We start from the raw sequence: 15,697 nt of genomic DNA, 5'->3' as shown, positions 1-15,697 counted from the left end.
GAACCAAGTTCCCCCAGAGTTTGGATATTGCTCGTGAATAAGAACATAATATTTGTTTTTAATAATATATATAAAAAAATATTTTTAATTTATTTTATTTTCCTATTTATATTTAGTGCTTTTGCAAATTTATATATTTTGATTGATGATTTTTTTTATTTATATGAATATTCTTTTATATTTTGCTCATATCTTCTTCGTTTTCTCTTTCTCTTTCTCTCTTATGCTGTGTTTAAATCATGAATTTTGGTAGGATCTCTATCCAAATATATGATCCAAACACAACCTTAATATATATTAAATTAAGTTCAATTTCCTCCTTCCTCCCATTTTCTAGTATAAACTTCAAGAGAGGTGAGAGAAATGCTTTCAATAAAGAGTTAATAAAAATAAGTGAAAACAAAAAAAAAAATCAAAATTTGATTATTGTAATAAAATAAATTTTTAATTTTAACTTTAATATTTTGATTTGTTTTTAATCTAAAAATTTGTTTATTTCCGTTAAATAAAATCAATAGAAAATAGTATTTTAACTATTAAATTTAATGTAATTGTACATAAATATTTGCTCTTTCATTAAGCTTAATGACTACAATTTTATGTTTTTTGATTGGGTTTAGACGAGGAAAATATAGATATAGTTTAGATTGAAAATAAATTTAAATTTAAATTGATAAAATTAAAATATTTATTTTATTACAAGGTTAAAACTTGAGAATTTTTTTTAATACTATTATTAGTATTATTATTATATTAGATTTAAATTTCTACATATATGATCTCATGATTTACTGTTGAGGTGGTGAAGGCCAATTAGCGGCTGCTAAGCGGCAGATCTCTTCTTGGATCTGCTCTTCAGTTAATCTTATTTTTTGATTAATAAATTCTAATTGCTTATTAATATGTGCTTGTAAATACCAATCTTGTAATTGGTTTGAGCATGAGTTATGACGTTGAATATAAAATTCTAATACTTCACGTAATTCAACAAGTAAATTTACAGACATACATAAATATAAAAGAAGAGAAGAAAATACTTACAATCAGAGTCTTCAAAATAGCATAGTTCGTCAATACTTAATTTATATATCATAAACTGAACGTGTGGCTCAAGAGTGTATCTAGTGTCTTAGTCAGACGTGGGGTGTATGGCTGTGTGTTAGGTGTTAGGTGGGGGCTTAAGAGTGTGTTCTATTTTACTCTATTTCTTTTTTCTTTTTTTCTCTAGTTGCTTTTTAAAATTTAAAACCGTGAGGTTAAGAGGTTGGTTGTAAGAACGCGAGTAGCAGTAGTAGGAGAGTGAATTTTTACTCTTCGAATCTCTCTCAATGCGTTTTATCTCCTTGTACCTTCAAATTTCATATTTAATGAAATTTTTCTTTGTCAATAAAAAAAAAAAAATCATAAACTGAGAAAATTTACAAGAGAGGAAAGAGAGGTACACTCCAAAGCACTCTGAAAGAGAAAATCTTAAAGTTAAAAAAAACTCTGCCTCAACAAGGGTGAAGGTATCCCTTAAATAAATAAATAAAACAATAGTAAAGGTAAGATAAGGTAGATGACAGGTGGTGTGTCCTGAATAGCTAGGAGTCGATCGGCCTTATCCTCATGGCTGAGTGGTTTTTACTTTTGACTCAGCATCCCTATCTTTGTTGAGCTGGATTGGGACAACTGGACAGTCCTGTGCTGGATGACAGACTAAGTATCTGTTTTTCTGAAAATATCTTCACTGTTGGTTGTCATTTTATGCCGACACTCCTAGTGAATCTTACTGGTAGGGGAACAAAGGCTCATGCTTTGCCTTTTCTTTTTTTATCTTTTTCCCTGTCAATCTTTTCGGCAATCATGCTGGTAAGTAAATCCCAAAAATCACCAAAAGTTGTGTTCATCATCTACAGGGTCCTGTGATTCTCCGGCTATAACAGTAAATTCATTTTCATCAGGGTCTGGATCTTCTTGGTCTTGACTGCTAGTAACGAATTTCATGGAGGTGTCGTCATTGGAAATAATTTGGAGAAATTATTCCTTCATGAAATCCATGCTTTTGATAACTAGTTCTGTTTCTAACAAATTCGAATATTTTTGGCGTAATTCTGTTTAGATTTGTAAAAAAGGGTTTTGAATAACCGGTTGGCTAGGAATTGTTTTGGGAACAACATCCCAACAAGCTTGAGCATGTGCCTTGATCTTTTGGACAGTTTCTGGTAGAGTGGGATTCATACCATTGTCCCACCATCTCACAAAAAAACTCTTTTGAGATGTGGGATTTTATTATGGTAATCGCACTGGAAATCCCATTTCCATATCCATGGAATACTAAAATGGATGGTAAAATGAACCAGGGATTTGGTCATGGAAATATCTAAATGTCCTGGTAAATGAGAATAAGCAATTTGCCATTCATTAAAAGCTTCACGGATGGATACTGGTAAAACCTCAAGTTGTAACCCAAATTTATCCCACTAAACGAGAAACCAATTAGGTAAATCGTTTTTGAGAACATCGGGACAAATACGGATAAACCAAGAGTGATTGCGAATGGGATTCTGGTAATAAAAAGCATAAGTAAATGCATCGATATAGTCTCAATAACTGTAACGAGTTTCCTTGTTACGAATGTCAAGTTGACGAGTGTTGTGTAGATGAATGCCCTATGTAGAAATGAGCATGATATTGCGGATTGTCGTTTTACTAAATTGGATAGGACTGGCAGTTTTGGAAGGATTATGAAAAGTATGCTTGATTTCTATGGTAGTAGTCTCAATGAGTATCTGTTCACAAATATAGCGGTACTGGCCAAAATGGGGAGGAAATTGTTGAGTCGTAAGATAACGACGCTTAATTTCCAATGGATCAGTCATCCATTTTTCATCTACTAGTTCGATATAAAGAATTGTTTCTTTAGTAATACTGTTAGGAATGTACTGTTTATGAGTAAGGAGGACATCCTTAGCAGATTGACTAGAGGATTCCCCTTTATTACTGTTAGAGGCTTGTAGCACTAGAAATTCTGTTGTATATGGATCCTGGTAAGGGTTTCCTTTGCCTCAGCCTCGACGACTTGGGCCATGGCCACTTCTACTGGTCATGATCCCTGCAAATATTCACGGGTTAAAAAGTTTGGTAGAGAGTTCTACCTTTAATATATTCAATATCAAAGTCAAATGCTGATAATGTACTCTGCTAATTTGTAAATATCTGTTTGGCTGCTGAACAATCAACACGAATTAAAAATTGTTGATTTAATAGGTCATCCAGAAATTTTAAAACACATTTAACAATTGTTAAACATTCTTGTTTAATCATTGGATAATTTAAAGCAGCTTTAGTCCAATTTTCTGATGTAAATCTTAATAACTCTTTTTTTTGGCTGGTAGGGTTAAACTGTTTTAAATACCTCCATAACCATAGTTAGAGGCGTCAGTTTCCACTATTTTATTCCATTCTAGATTTGGTGAAGCAAGATAGGGAAGTTGTTTTACTTTAGTTTTCATTTTCTGTACTGCAGCAGTGTGCGCATCTGTCCAATGAGAAGGATTTTTCTTTAATCTAGTGCAGAGGATAGCAGTATCCTAGGATAACTGATGATAATAGTCTCTAATATAATTTAGACTATCGAGAAATCTCTGTAATTGAGTTTTATTTTTTATTTCATCTGGAAATTTGGAAGCAAACTCTATACTTCTGTCAATTGGTATAATAGTTCCATTATGAATATTATGACCAAGAAAACGTATTGTTGTTTGAAAAAGTTTCATTTTTGCTGTAGATATAACTAAACCATTTCTGATAATAACATGCTTAAAAATATTAAGATGTTTAAGATGTTGGTCTATTGATGAAGAGAAAATAAGAACATCATCAATATAACAGATAAAGAATTATGTATAAGGAGACAATACATCATTCATAGTATGCTGGAATTCGAATGGTGCATTTTTTAAACCAAAGGGCATAACATTTCATTTATAATGTCTAAAAGGTACAGTAAAAACAGCTTTATACATATCCTGTTCTGCAATTCGTACTTGCCAATATCCTGATTTTAAGTCAAATTTACAAAATATGATTGCATCCTGTAATCTATCAAGAAGATCTTTTTTATTCAGAATGGGATATCTAATCCATTTTAAGGCATCATTAAGAGGTTTATAATTAATAACTAATCTTGGCACATCTCTTTCAATTTCTGCATTTTTATTGACATAAAATGCTATACAACTCCAAGGAGAATGACTAGTTCTGATCAACTTCTTTTGGAGAAGATTTTGAATTTCTATTTTGCATATTTCTAAATATTCTTTTTTCATTTGATTAGGGCGATCTCTGGTTAGGATAAATCGTTCATCAAAGTCTGGTTCGTACGGAAGAGAAACTATGTGTTTTTTCCTTTCCCAAAAAGCATTGGGAATATCACTGCAAATTTCTGTTTGAAATTCTTTTTCAATTAATTTAATTTTATTCTGTAAAGACGACTGTTGTAATCTTTGCTCAATAGTGAGGTAATTAATTTCTGTTTGAAGAAAATTAATTTGTTTTTCTTTGAAATTAACTAGATCTTTGATTTGATCTAATTCTTTGGTATAAGGTTCTGTTATGAACTCAAAGATAATAGATTGATTACTGATGGTTGTGTGAATGCCTATGAAATCTATCTTGGTGATAGGCATTAGTAAACACAGAAATGGAGTCTCTAAGATAATGCTTTGAGACATGTTTCTGATAAGAACAAAAGTAGTGGGAAGATATATGCCTTGATTACAGATGAAAGCTTCTGATAGAATTACCACTTGTATTGGTTAACGATTGAGTGGTTTTCTGGAAATATTTAGTAGGAATTAATCATTCTTGAATACAGTTCATGTCAGCACCACTATCAATAAGGGCAATGGCATCTTTAATGACAAAATCAGGTTTTATTATAAAATTGATTATGATATACCATATCTGGAAAGTAATTTGATTCATAAGCATTAAATATTGATTCTCTGGTTTATCTTGACTTTCTTTTTGTCCTGAAGTTTGTCCTTTATCTTTAAGTTGACTGTTAATCTTTTTAATGTCATTAAGAATAGATTGGTTGGCTGTTTGAAGGTGTTTTACTTCTTTTTTAATACATTAATTTTCATTTTTACATCTTGGATAGTTACTGGCTTTTCAATTGATTGAGAAACTTGCATGCGGATAAGAACTTCTTTCATGCTGTAATGTTCAATTGGAATTATTTCTTCTGTTTGTTGATAACATATTTCTAAGAATTTTAGTTTCATTTTTGGATCCTTAATCTGGTCTGCTAAGTCTAGCATAGATTTTTGGTCATTAGTTAAAACATAGAGGCTAGGCCCTCCTAAGTCTAAACCATTCATTTCAACTATTGCTTTCCAATAATTTGCTTCGGTTAGAGTATCGATAGCATTTACATTACTGGTCTTACGAGAACATTGTTCTAGATTATCTGAGTCAGAACTAGACTCAGATGGGGAATAAATTTCTGCTAACCCATCCTCTAAATTAGATGTATTATCTTCACTAGAAAGAGTTTGCAAAATCTATTGTTGAAGATGCTCATCCAAGGACATCTCATTAAGTTTTTATTTCAATTTAGCTCTACATTTATTCGCATAATGTCCTGTTGCTCTACACTTATAACAACTGATTTGTGATTATCTTTCTTCGGATAAGATTTCTATTTACTTTTAGTTGATTTTCTAGGCTTTTAATAAGACTATTGGGGATTATATTTATTCTTTTTGGAGTATGATTTCCTAAAAGATTTTTTATATGGTTTATGTTGTCTTTGTTTCTTAAATTTAGAAGGATATTGAATTTTGGTTTCATAGGCAAATTGATCACAAAATTCACCTAATTCTTTTCTACCTGTTAAATTCTGCTTCTTCATAAGATACTGGAGTTTAAGGTCATCACAAAGGGAAAAACCTTCTTCGACTATGATTCATATGAGTTGACCATAAGTGTACTGATTGTAAGGGATATACATTTTATTATGGCGATCCATTAGTTTCTTGCAGATTTTTTCGGTAAAAAAGTTAGAAAGACCATCAATGAATTTGGATTTTTAGTGTTCACTGTTAGCATCCTGGCATTGCATTACCTTTAACATAAACACATCTTTATACTATCGAAAATGGGTCAGAGATGTGCAACGAAGGTTCTGTGGGAGTTCTTTACTTCTATCACTGTTAGCTACATCTAGTCCTACAAAATGGTAGATGATGGTTTGGGTAAGGGTGTAAACTGCATATTCCCTATTTCTGATGGTTCCTGTTATGGGATCGGTATCTATCTTAAAAGAATTAAGAATTTCGTTTTGTTGTGTGACAGTAAGAACATTATCTCAGCATCCTTTAAGGATACCGGTAAAACCATTGATAATAAATCGGGAGATTTGGCTGTCAGAATTGCCATTCTGTTTACAAACAGTTGCATACATCATAATCTGGTGGATTGTTTCAAATATCTGATGCTCAGCATATCTATCAATATTTTATTCATAAATAGTCTTACCATGGTAGGCTTTCTGGGCATGAAGAAAATCTTCTTCATATAATATATCCTGGGGTGTAGGTCGGAAGTAATAATACCTACTAGGTCCGATTAAAGCCATGCGAGATGTCTGTTTAGGGAAATAAGTTTGTTTACGTGTTGGAGGTACTGAAAATTATTCTGAATCTCAAGAATATGAGAGGGTGACAATTCATCATCCTCATTCTCCTCTAAAGATTACTGGTAATTTTGGCTGTTTAGCATATTAATTTAAGAACTGGATTGCCCTAGTTTCATGTCTTTGATTTTATTCACAAGAACATCCAGAAATTCATTATCCTGTTTGACTGACCTAAGCTTAAAATTAGAAATTTCTAAAGGTGGTTTAATATTAACGGGATGTATAGGTTTAGGTTAAGGTTTCTTTTGATCAATTTTCTAAGTCTGAAGTAATTCTGTTATGGATGTTTCAATTCGGTTTAATTGACTGCTTACTATTTGAAAATGAAGATTTGTATAATTATTCTGTTTCATTATTGGGCAAGATCTTTAACCCAAATAATATCTCTTTTTTCAATTCCATCTGGTGGTTTTACAAAAGTAGTAATGTGTAAAGATTTACTGGAACAATTTACCCTTGGTGCTAATTTTACAGATAAAGGAGAAGGATGTACAGATTTAATGGTTTGACCATGTTAGGTCCCTTTATTGTCAAATCTGGGTACAAAACTTTGTGTTAAAAAAGTTGTAATTTTTTTTATGTTTTTGTCTTTCCAGCTTGAGCGGGACCATTGGAGCTCGAGCGGAGATTGGGGTCTCTTAGTATTTTGTCAGGTCTGTAAAAATACTGGAAGGTGTGATTTCGCGCTCGAGCGGGTTATCAAGCGCTCGAGCGGAACTCTGTTTTGTCACACGCATATTTTGCTGAAGCCGCTCGAGCGGGATGTTGGGCGCTTGAGCGGAGATCGCAGACTCAGGTTGCCTATTTATACCTGTTTAGGTTGTTTTTAGGTTTTACTTTTCCTAGATCTTATTCAAGAGTCCTAGGGTTTTGTTTGAAGTTTTTTTTTGAGGTTTTTTGTGAGTTTTCCTTGATGTTTTTGAGAGAGTTCTAAACTTATGATTTGAGATTCATACATCAAGGAGTTTGTTACTTTATATTCAAGAGAGTTCTCTTCGGTGGATTCCGAAGATTCAAGCGTACAGTTTCAAAAGGCGTTTGATTCTGTACATAGTCGTTAATTCGACAAGTGAAGTTGTGGATTCAACTTCAAGATTGATCAGTTCCGAGACGAAGGCGTGGTGAAAGAGTTACAGAAGATTCGAAGACAAATTGACTGAGTCGGGTAATTTGTGTATTATCTTTGTAATATTTATTTCTTCAGTATTGGATTGATTAGTGGCGTTTTGCCCGTGGTTTTTTATTACAATTGAAGGTTCTTCAATTGTGATTTTTTCCACGTAAAAATCGTTTGTGTCAATTTATTGTTTATTTCGAAAAACAAACAATCTAAATCACTTTCGTAAGTGCTTGTTGATTTAGATTGTGTGTTTTGGATAATTGGGATTTGGAATATTTTAATCTTGATCTAATCACGAATCACTTAGAATTTTCAATTGGTATCAGAGCAGGTCACTCTTTGTTTTTATCTAAACTATAGGAGTGTGATTTTGTGTGACTAGTGATATGGATTCTATTCGTGAAGGTAACTTGACCCATAGACCTCCTTTACTCGATGGTACAAACTATTTTTATTAGAAAGCTAGCATGAGAGCGTTTTTAAAATCCATCGATGAGAAAGTCTGGCACTGCGTGATCTATGGATGGAGTGAACCTATTATCACCATTGATGGTGTTGATATTCCTAAACCCCTTGATAAATGGGATACAACTGATTACCACAACTCGAGTTGGAACAGTAAGGCTCTCAATTCCCTATTTTGCTCCGTCACACCTGAAGAGTTTCGTCGTATCTGCATGTGTGAGGTAGCAAAAGAGGCTTGGGACATTCTTGAAACGATTTACGAAGGTACTACTTCTGTCAAAAGGTCAAAACTTCAACGTCTCACCTCCGCCTTTGAAACCCTTTTTATGCGCGATGATGAGACGTTTGATGATTTCTATGCAAAACTTAGTGATATCGTGAATTCCTATTTCACACTCAGGGAAAAAATCCCGGAAGCTAAAGTTGTTGGAAAAATTTTGAGGTCATTACCCAAGAGGTTCCAATCAAAAGTGACAGCCATTGAGGAGGCTCAGAATGTTAATACCCTCAAGCTTGATCAGTTGGTTGGAAACTTGTAGACTTATGAAGCCCACCAGATTTTAAAGAAAAAACAAAAAGATAGTGTGGCTTTCACTAGTGCTCATGAGACTGCAAAAACTCCAGAGACTGAATTTAATTTAGAGTCTGAGATGACGGCTATGTTTACTAAACAGTTTAAAAAAATTTTGAAGAAAAAGAAGTCTAATTTCAGAGACCCTATTTCAAAAGACAAGAGTAATGAAAAACCCAAAATTTTTCCACCAAAACTTGTTCCAAAAACTGAAAAGAAGATTGTAAAGGGGCACGGGGACAAGTGCTATGAATGTAAAGGGTATGGTCATATTACCCTTGAATGCCCTTCGAAAAAGAATCGAAAGAAAGTCTACACTGTGACCTGGTATGATGAAAGCAGGTCGGAGCAAGAACCTGAAGAACCTGAATCCGGTGAAAATGGGGATAGTGCTTTCATGACATTTTGGTCCACTTTCACTCAACATCTTCCAAAGCCAGCAGAATTAACTCGTGGTCAGAACCTGCATCATGCTCCCACCTTTGATGGGAGTAACTACCTGTATTGGAAGATTAGAATGAGGGCGTTTTTGAGAGCTTTTTACCCAGAAGGCTGGCAAGCCATTGAAGAAGATACAGAAAGTGCTGACAATCCGAGCAATCAGAGAGCCCTGATCACTATTCGTGGAGCAATTTCTGCTGAAGAACAGCAACAGGTTGTTCATTGCACAAAGGCTAAAGAGGCATGGGAAATTTTGAGCCAATTCCATGAAAGAGGAAATTCATCTTCACCACCATCTAGCAACTTTTCTGTCTTAGTTGCTAGATTGGATGAGGTCAAGGAGGATGAAGAGCAAAAAGAGGATGATCAAACATCTGAAGACAATGATGAGATCAATGGCGATGAACTACAACAAGTTTACGAAAAGCTGTACGAAGAATCTCTGAATTTGTCCAAAATCAACGACGAACTCTCTCTCAAGCTCAAAACATGTGAGAGTGAGAATGTCAGGCTGAAAGGAGAACTTTTAGCAGCAAAGCAGAATATCATCAAGATCTCGAGTGACAGGCAAGACTTATGTGGAAAACTTCTATCCTGTGAAACTGAAATGAATGAATTTCTAAAGGTGTATTCCACATATGAAGAAAAGCTTGAAAGTCTTGAGATGTCACAAGCTACATTGGAAGAGATAGTCTGTCAAGAAGATGAAGAACTCCGCGTTGCTAGAGCCACTATTGCCATGTGGAACAAAGGTTCCAAATCTTTAGAAGACATCCTCGGTTCTCAACAAATGGGTTGTGACAAAAGCGGGCTAGGCTATGGTGCGACAGCTCACAAGGGACATGCCTTTACTTCACATGACATGAAGACTCAGACAAAGGAAAAGTTGAAGGTAGACCAGGCTGATCTCTCTCTTCATCTACCTAAAGTTGGTAAGATCAACAAAAATGAGGTAAAACCTGTTTTTATTTGTCATCACTGTGGTAGGTATGGTCACATTCGTCCTTATTGCTTTGAATTGTTTGGTAAGGTGTCTCAAAAGGGTAGAAATTCGAATACTTTTTTAGTTAGGAGACAACCTTACATGTCTAGGCGGAATACCAAGATCCATGAGGGTGTTCACAACGCCAAGACATTTACCAAGACTAAAAAGATTTGGGTGAGAAAAGAAGATTTGACTTGTCTAGTTGTTCACACTGCTCTAAAAGCACGTGACTCACACATGCGGTATCTTGATAATGGATGCTCTCGTCATATGTCCGGTAATAAATCCTACTTCACCTCCCTTGAAAAATATGAAGGAGGAATTGTTACTTTTGGAGATGACGGCACTTCTAGAGTCATTGGTAAGGGCTCTATAAGTGTTGTTAGTCTTTCCAAGCTAGATAATGCTCTACTTGTTGATGGTCTTAAAGCAAATCTTTTGAGCATTAGTCAAATGTGTGATTCCCATCATGAAGTATTGTTTTCAAAAAATAAATGTGAAATTTTGGATAAAAAGGGAAATACTGTCTTACATGGGGTTCGCACATCTGATAACTGCTATGGGATTGTCACTACCAATGATCTCACTTGTCACTCAGCCATCATAAGTAACATTGAGTTGTGGCATCAAAGATTAGGTCACATGAATTTCAAAGACCTAACTAAGATAGCCAACAAAGAACTTGTGAGATGAGTACCTAAATTGGGTAAGAATCTGAACCATGTGTGTGGACCATGTCAACTTGGAAAGAAGACTCGTGCCCCTCATAAAAAGGTGAACAGTTTTACAACCAAACGTCCTCTTGAATTGGTTCACATGGACTTAATGGCACCTACTCGCATTGAAAGCATCGGAGGTAAAAGATACATTTTTTTGACTGTTGATGATTTTACTCGATTTTTGTGGGTAAATTTTTTAAGGAAAAAATCTGATACGTTTGATGCTTTCCAGGCCTTAGTCCTTAAAATCCAAAATGAACAGGGTGTTTCCATTGAGCGTATCATAAGAATCCGAACTGATCATGGTCGTGAGTTTGAAAATAGTTCGTTTTCGGATTTTTGTGATATGCATGGAATTAAGCAAGAATTTTCTGCACCTATTACTCCACAAAAAAATGGAGTTGTTGAGAGGAAGAACAGGGTTGTTCAAGAAATGGCTAGGGTCATGCTTCTTAGTAAGAAACTTCCTCCAAAGTTTTGGGCTGAAGCCCTAAATACTGCTGTTTATGTCATAAATCGCGTGTATTTAAGGCCCGACACTTTACAAACTCCATATGAATTGTGGAAGGGATTGAAACCTAATGTAAAATACTTCAAAACCTTTGGGAGTAAGTGTTACATCTTCAAAGATAGAGAGCCTTTGGGCAAATTTGACTCCCGAAGTGATGAATGTATTTTTCTAGGGTATTCAACCACCAGTAGGGCTTTTCGAGTCTATAACTTACGAACTTCTTCTTTAATGGAATCTATTAATGTGGTTATAGATAATACAGGTTCACCTACTCCAGCAACAAATGAGGATGACAATGGTGAGTCTCCAATCTTGGATACTGAACCACAAAATCAAGGAGAAGCTGCGGTCCAATCACAAGAAATTGTTACAGCACCATCCTCACAGATAAGTTCAAGTCCAAAGAGTGCTCAAAGGGACATCACTCCTGTTGCTTCTGTCACCGAAAGTCCTGAGCTTAAACCATCAGCAAGGGTGAAACTGAATCATCCAGCTCAACAGGTGATTGGAAGTGTCTCGGATCGAATGAAAACCCGAAGACAGATTCGGGATGAGGTATCACATATGTGTTATGTTTCATTAATTGAACCTAAGAATTTTAAAGAGGCCTTGCTAGATGATAGTTGGGTCAATGCTATACATGAAGAATTAGGTCAATTTGAACGTAACAAAGTTTGGACTCTAGTTCCCAGACCTAGAGACATGAATGTGATAGGTACCAAGTGGATCTTTAAAAATAAATCTGATGAGAATGGTACTGTTGTTAGGAATAAAGCCAGGTTAGTTGCTCAAGGCTACACACAAGTAGAAGGTGTTGACTATGATGAGACGTTTGCCCCAGTTGCACGTCTCGAATCTATTCGTATTTTGCTTGGTGTTGCATGTTTTCTTGGCTTTAAATTGTTTCAAATGGATGTGAAAAGTGCCTTCCTGAATGGGTACTTGAAAGAAGAGGCATAAGTTGAGCAACCAAAAGGGTTTGAGGACCCTAAATGTCCAAATCATGTCTACAAGTTAGACAAGGCTTTGTATGGATTGAAACAAGCTCCTCGGGCTTGGTATGATAGACTTACTGCATTTCTTCTTGATAATGACTTGCAAAGGGGTAGTGTGGATAAGACCTTATTTGTGAAACATACTAAGTTTCATATTCTTGTTGCTCAGATTTATGTTGATGATATTGTGTTTGGATCCACTGCTGAACATCTTGTGAAATATTTTTTAGATTGCATGACACATGAGTTTGAGATGAGCATGATGGGAGAGTTGTCTTATTTTTTGGGTCTTCAAATTAAACAGTTTCCTTCAGGTATGTTTGTTTCTCAGTCTAAGTATGCCAAAAATCTTGTGTCGAAGTTTGGTCTTGAGTTTGCCAAACATGCATGCACTCCCATGAGCACCAGTCTTTACCTCTCCAAAGATTCCTCTGGTATTGATGTTGATCATACCCTTTATAGGAGTATGATAGGGAGTCTTTTGTATCTGACAGCCAGTCGTCCTGATATTTCTTTCAGTGTCGGTGTTTGTTCCCGTTACTAAGCCAGTCCTAAAGAGTCTCACCTTCTTGCGGTCAAACGCATCATTAAATATGTTAATGGGACCTTGGGGTATGGGGTTTGGTTTTCCACTGATACTACAACTGAAATTACTGGTTTTTCTGATGCCGACTTGGCAAAGTGTGCTGATGATAGGAAAAGTACATCCGGGGGGTGTTTTACCTTGGGAATAATTTGGTTTCCTGGCATAGTAAAAAGCAAAATGCCATCTCTCTTTTGACTGCTGAGGCTGAGTACATTGCTGCAGGGAGTTGTTGTGCACAAATGCTGTGGATGAAGCAAATGCTTCATGATTATGGGATAGAACAGAACACTATTACTCTTTTCTGTGATAACACAAGTGCCATAAACATTTCAAAAAATCATGTCCGACACTCTCGCACCAAATACATTGACATTCGTCATCATTTTATTCGAGAGTTAGTGGAAAAGGGCCTTGTTGTTCTTGAGCATATTCCCACTGAGCATCAAAAAGCTGATATTTTTACAAAACCCCTTGATCTTCTTCGGTTTGAGTTCCTTAGAAAGACCTTGGGTGTCATGCTCGAGCACTAGAGTGTTACTTGTTCCTTGAGTAGGTGTAAGTGTTTTGCCTTATGTGTGCTTGGATGTCATAATCTCATTGTCATTGATATCTGTTTTTCTTGCATCCAACTTTTTATGTACACTACTCATGTTGCTTACAAGATCTCACTGCTCATTGTTCATAGCTCATTTTGAATGCCCATGCTCATTAACCTCATGATCTCATTCTGTACACATCCTTGAGATAAATTGTTGCGGGGGTTTCCGCACAAGTGATCAAAGTTCTCTATGGACCATTAACAGTGTTTCTTGTACTTTTACAGTGGAATTGACCGATACTAGTATATTATGGGTGATGTTGAGTCTCTTAACCATCTACCATCTGTTTTCACTTCTACGGTTTCTTCCTCAGTTCCTTGAAGTCCGGGCATTAGGAAAAAGCTACCTCAGAGGCACCAACCAGGCCATCCTTTATGATTTCATTCTTTTCTGGTTTGTTTTCCATACTCTTGAGCGTGAATGCCACCAGTGAGTGCCCACAAGAAAGAAAAAGTCAAAAAAAGAAAAGAAAAGGGACTTATTGATTGAGGGGGAGCCTCTGCATTTACTCAACAAATACCCCGTGATTCCTAGTGGTTTGACTTTTCTCTGTGATGTTCAGTTACTCTTGCCAGAGGTCCAGCCATCGGATCACTACGAGGATTAACTCTAGCTCAGTAGACTTTCAAGGATTGCACACACGCACCTTCATGTTGTGAGCTCTCATGTTGGATTTTGAGTTGTACATTCTTATGTAGCTTATGATCACTTATTATATTTTATCTACTTTACTCATGATTTAAGTGTCATTGTTTTTTAAAATTGCAAGTTTACAGAATTCATGAATTGCGGATTATTTCATCTTAGTAGTCACTTTGGCTAAATGTGATCATCTACTTTTGTTTCAGGTCTCACCCCTTGATTTTGAGTTTAGTTTTTATTTAAAAAAAAAAATTGTTTTTTACCCCCGCTCGAGCGGATATTCCCACGCTCGAGCGTGATTTTGAGCCTTGCAGTAGTTTGCTCTTTGCTTTACAGTTCTGAGAGAGGTATTTTTGCGTTCGAGCATCCTTCTTCGAGCTTGAGCGGGTGTCAGCTTGCCTTGCCTTACGCTCGAGCGTGAATCCTTACGCTCGAGCGGACATATTTTGTATAAAACTCCCTCCTCCGACTATTCAAGTCATTGTTTTTCTCTCTTTTCCAATCTCTCTCCCTAGGGTTTGGATCGTGGTCTTTGTGGGTTGGATTTCGTCTTCCTTCTTCTTTTTCCTCGCCGATTCCACCGTGGTAAGTGTTTTTCCCTCATCTCCTTTGTTTTTTTTCCCTGTAATTTCAGCTCTTATGGGGGTTGTATTTCAGGTTTTGGGGTTTTCTGTGTCTAGTTGTTTATTCCCTTCTCTCACACACTTTCACTGAGTCGTAATGGTTTTTTCATGGTGGATTTTATATTTTTTATATGTGTTTTGTTGTGTCATTAGATCTAGGGTTTATCATTGTTCTTTTTGTCTTCATGCTTTTGTTGGGTTTGGGTTCGAATGTGCTAGACTGTGGGTATCTACAAGTATTGCTATGGTGTCTCTTTGGTTTTGTTTTGCAAGGGTTTGGTTTCTCATCAGTGATCACTAGTGTTATTTGTTCTCCTACATGGTGTTTGACATTGCTATTATGCCCTAAAGTCTGAACTCTACATTAGTCATTGTGTATGTGAGTTGCATCATATTGTAAGTGTCATATTTGTTTTCATTATTCTCAATCTCATTGTTACTAATATTACTAATGTTTGTTTTGTTCTCTGTTCGGTTTGGTTTTTTTTTGGAATTGTTGGGTTTTTGGGTTTTAGTTGTGTCTCGCATCATCATGTCTGCCTCTAAGCGCCGAAAGGCCACAGTTTCTCGTCCTGCTTTTAATACTAATAGGTTTCAGACTGATAAACAAGCCAAATTCTTCCATAAATCTTTTGAAGCTCGAACTGTTCATCTAGAACGGAATGTCCAGCCTAACACTTTCGAGTCCATTCAAATCCGTCCATTGTTTGACCCCCTAGGTGGTGATTTGGTGTTGTCTCTTTCTGGTCGTCAAA

Source organism: Camellia sinensis, chromosome 2 (genome assembly GCF_055761805.1).
Source record: "Camellia sinensis isolate YWXY chromosome 2, ASM5576180v1, whole genome shotgun sequence".
In the NCBI taxonomy this organism is placed as follows: Eukaryota; Viridiplantae; Streptophyta; class Magnoliopsida; order Ericales; family Theaceae; genus Camellia; species Camellia sinensis.
The sequence above is the reverse complement of the archived record's forward strand: the minus strand, read 5'-3'. Positions refer to the sequence as shown.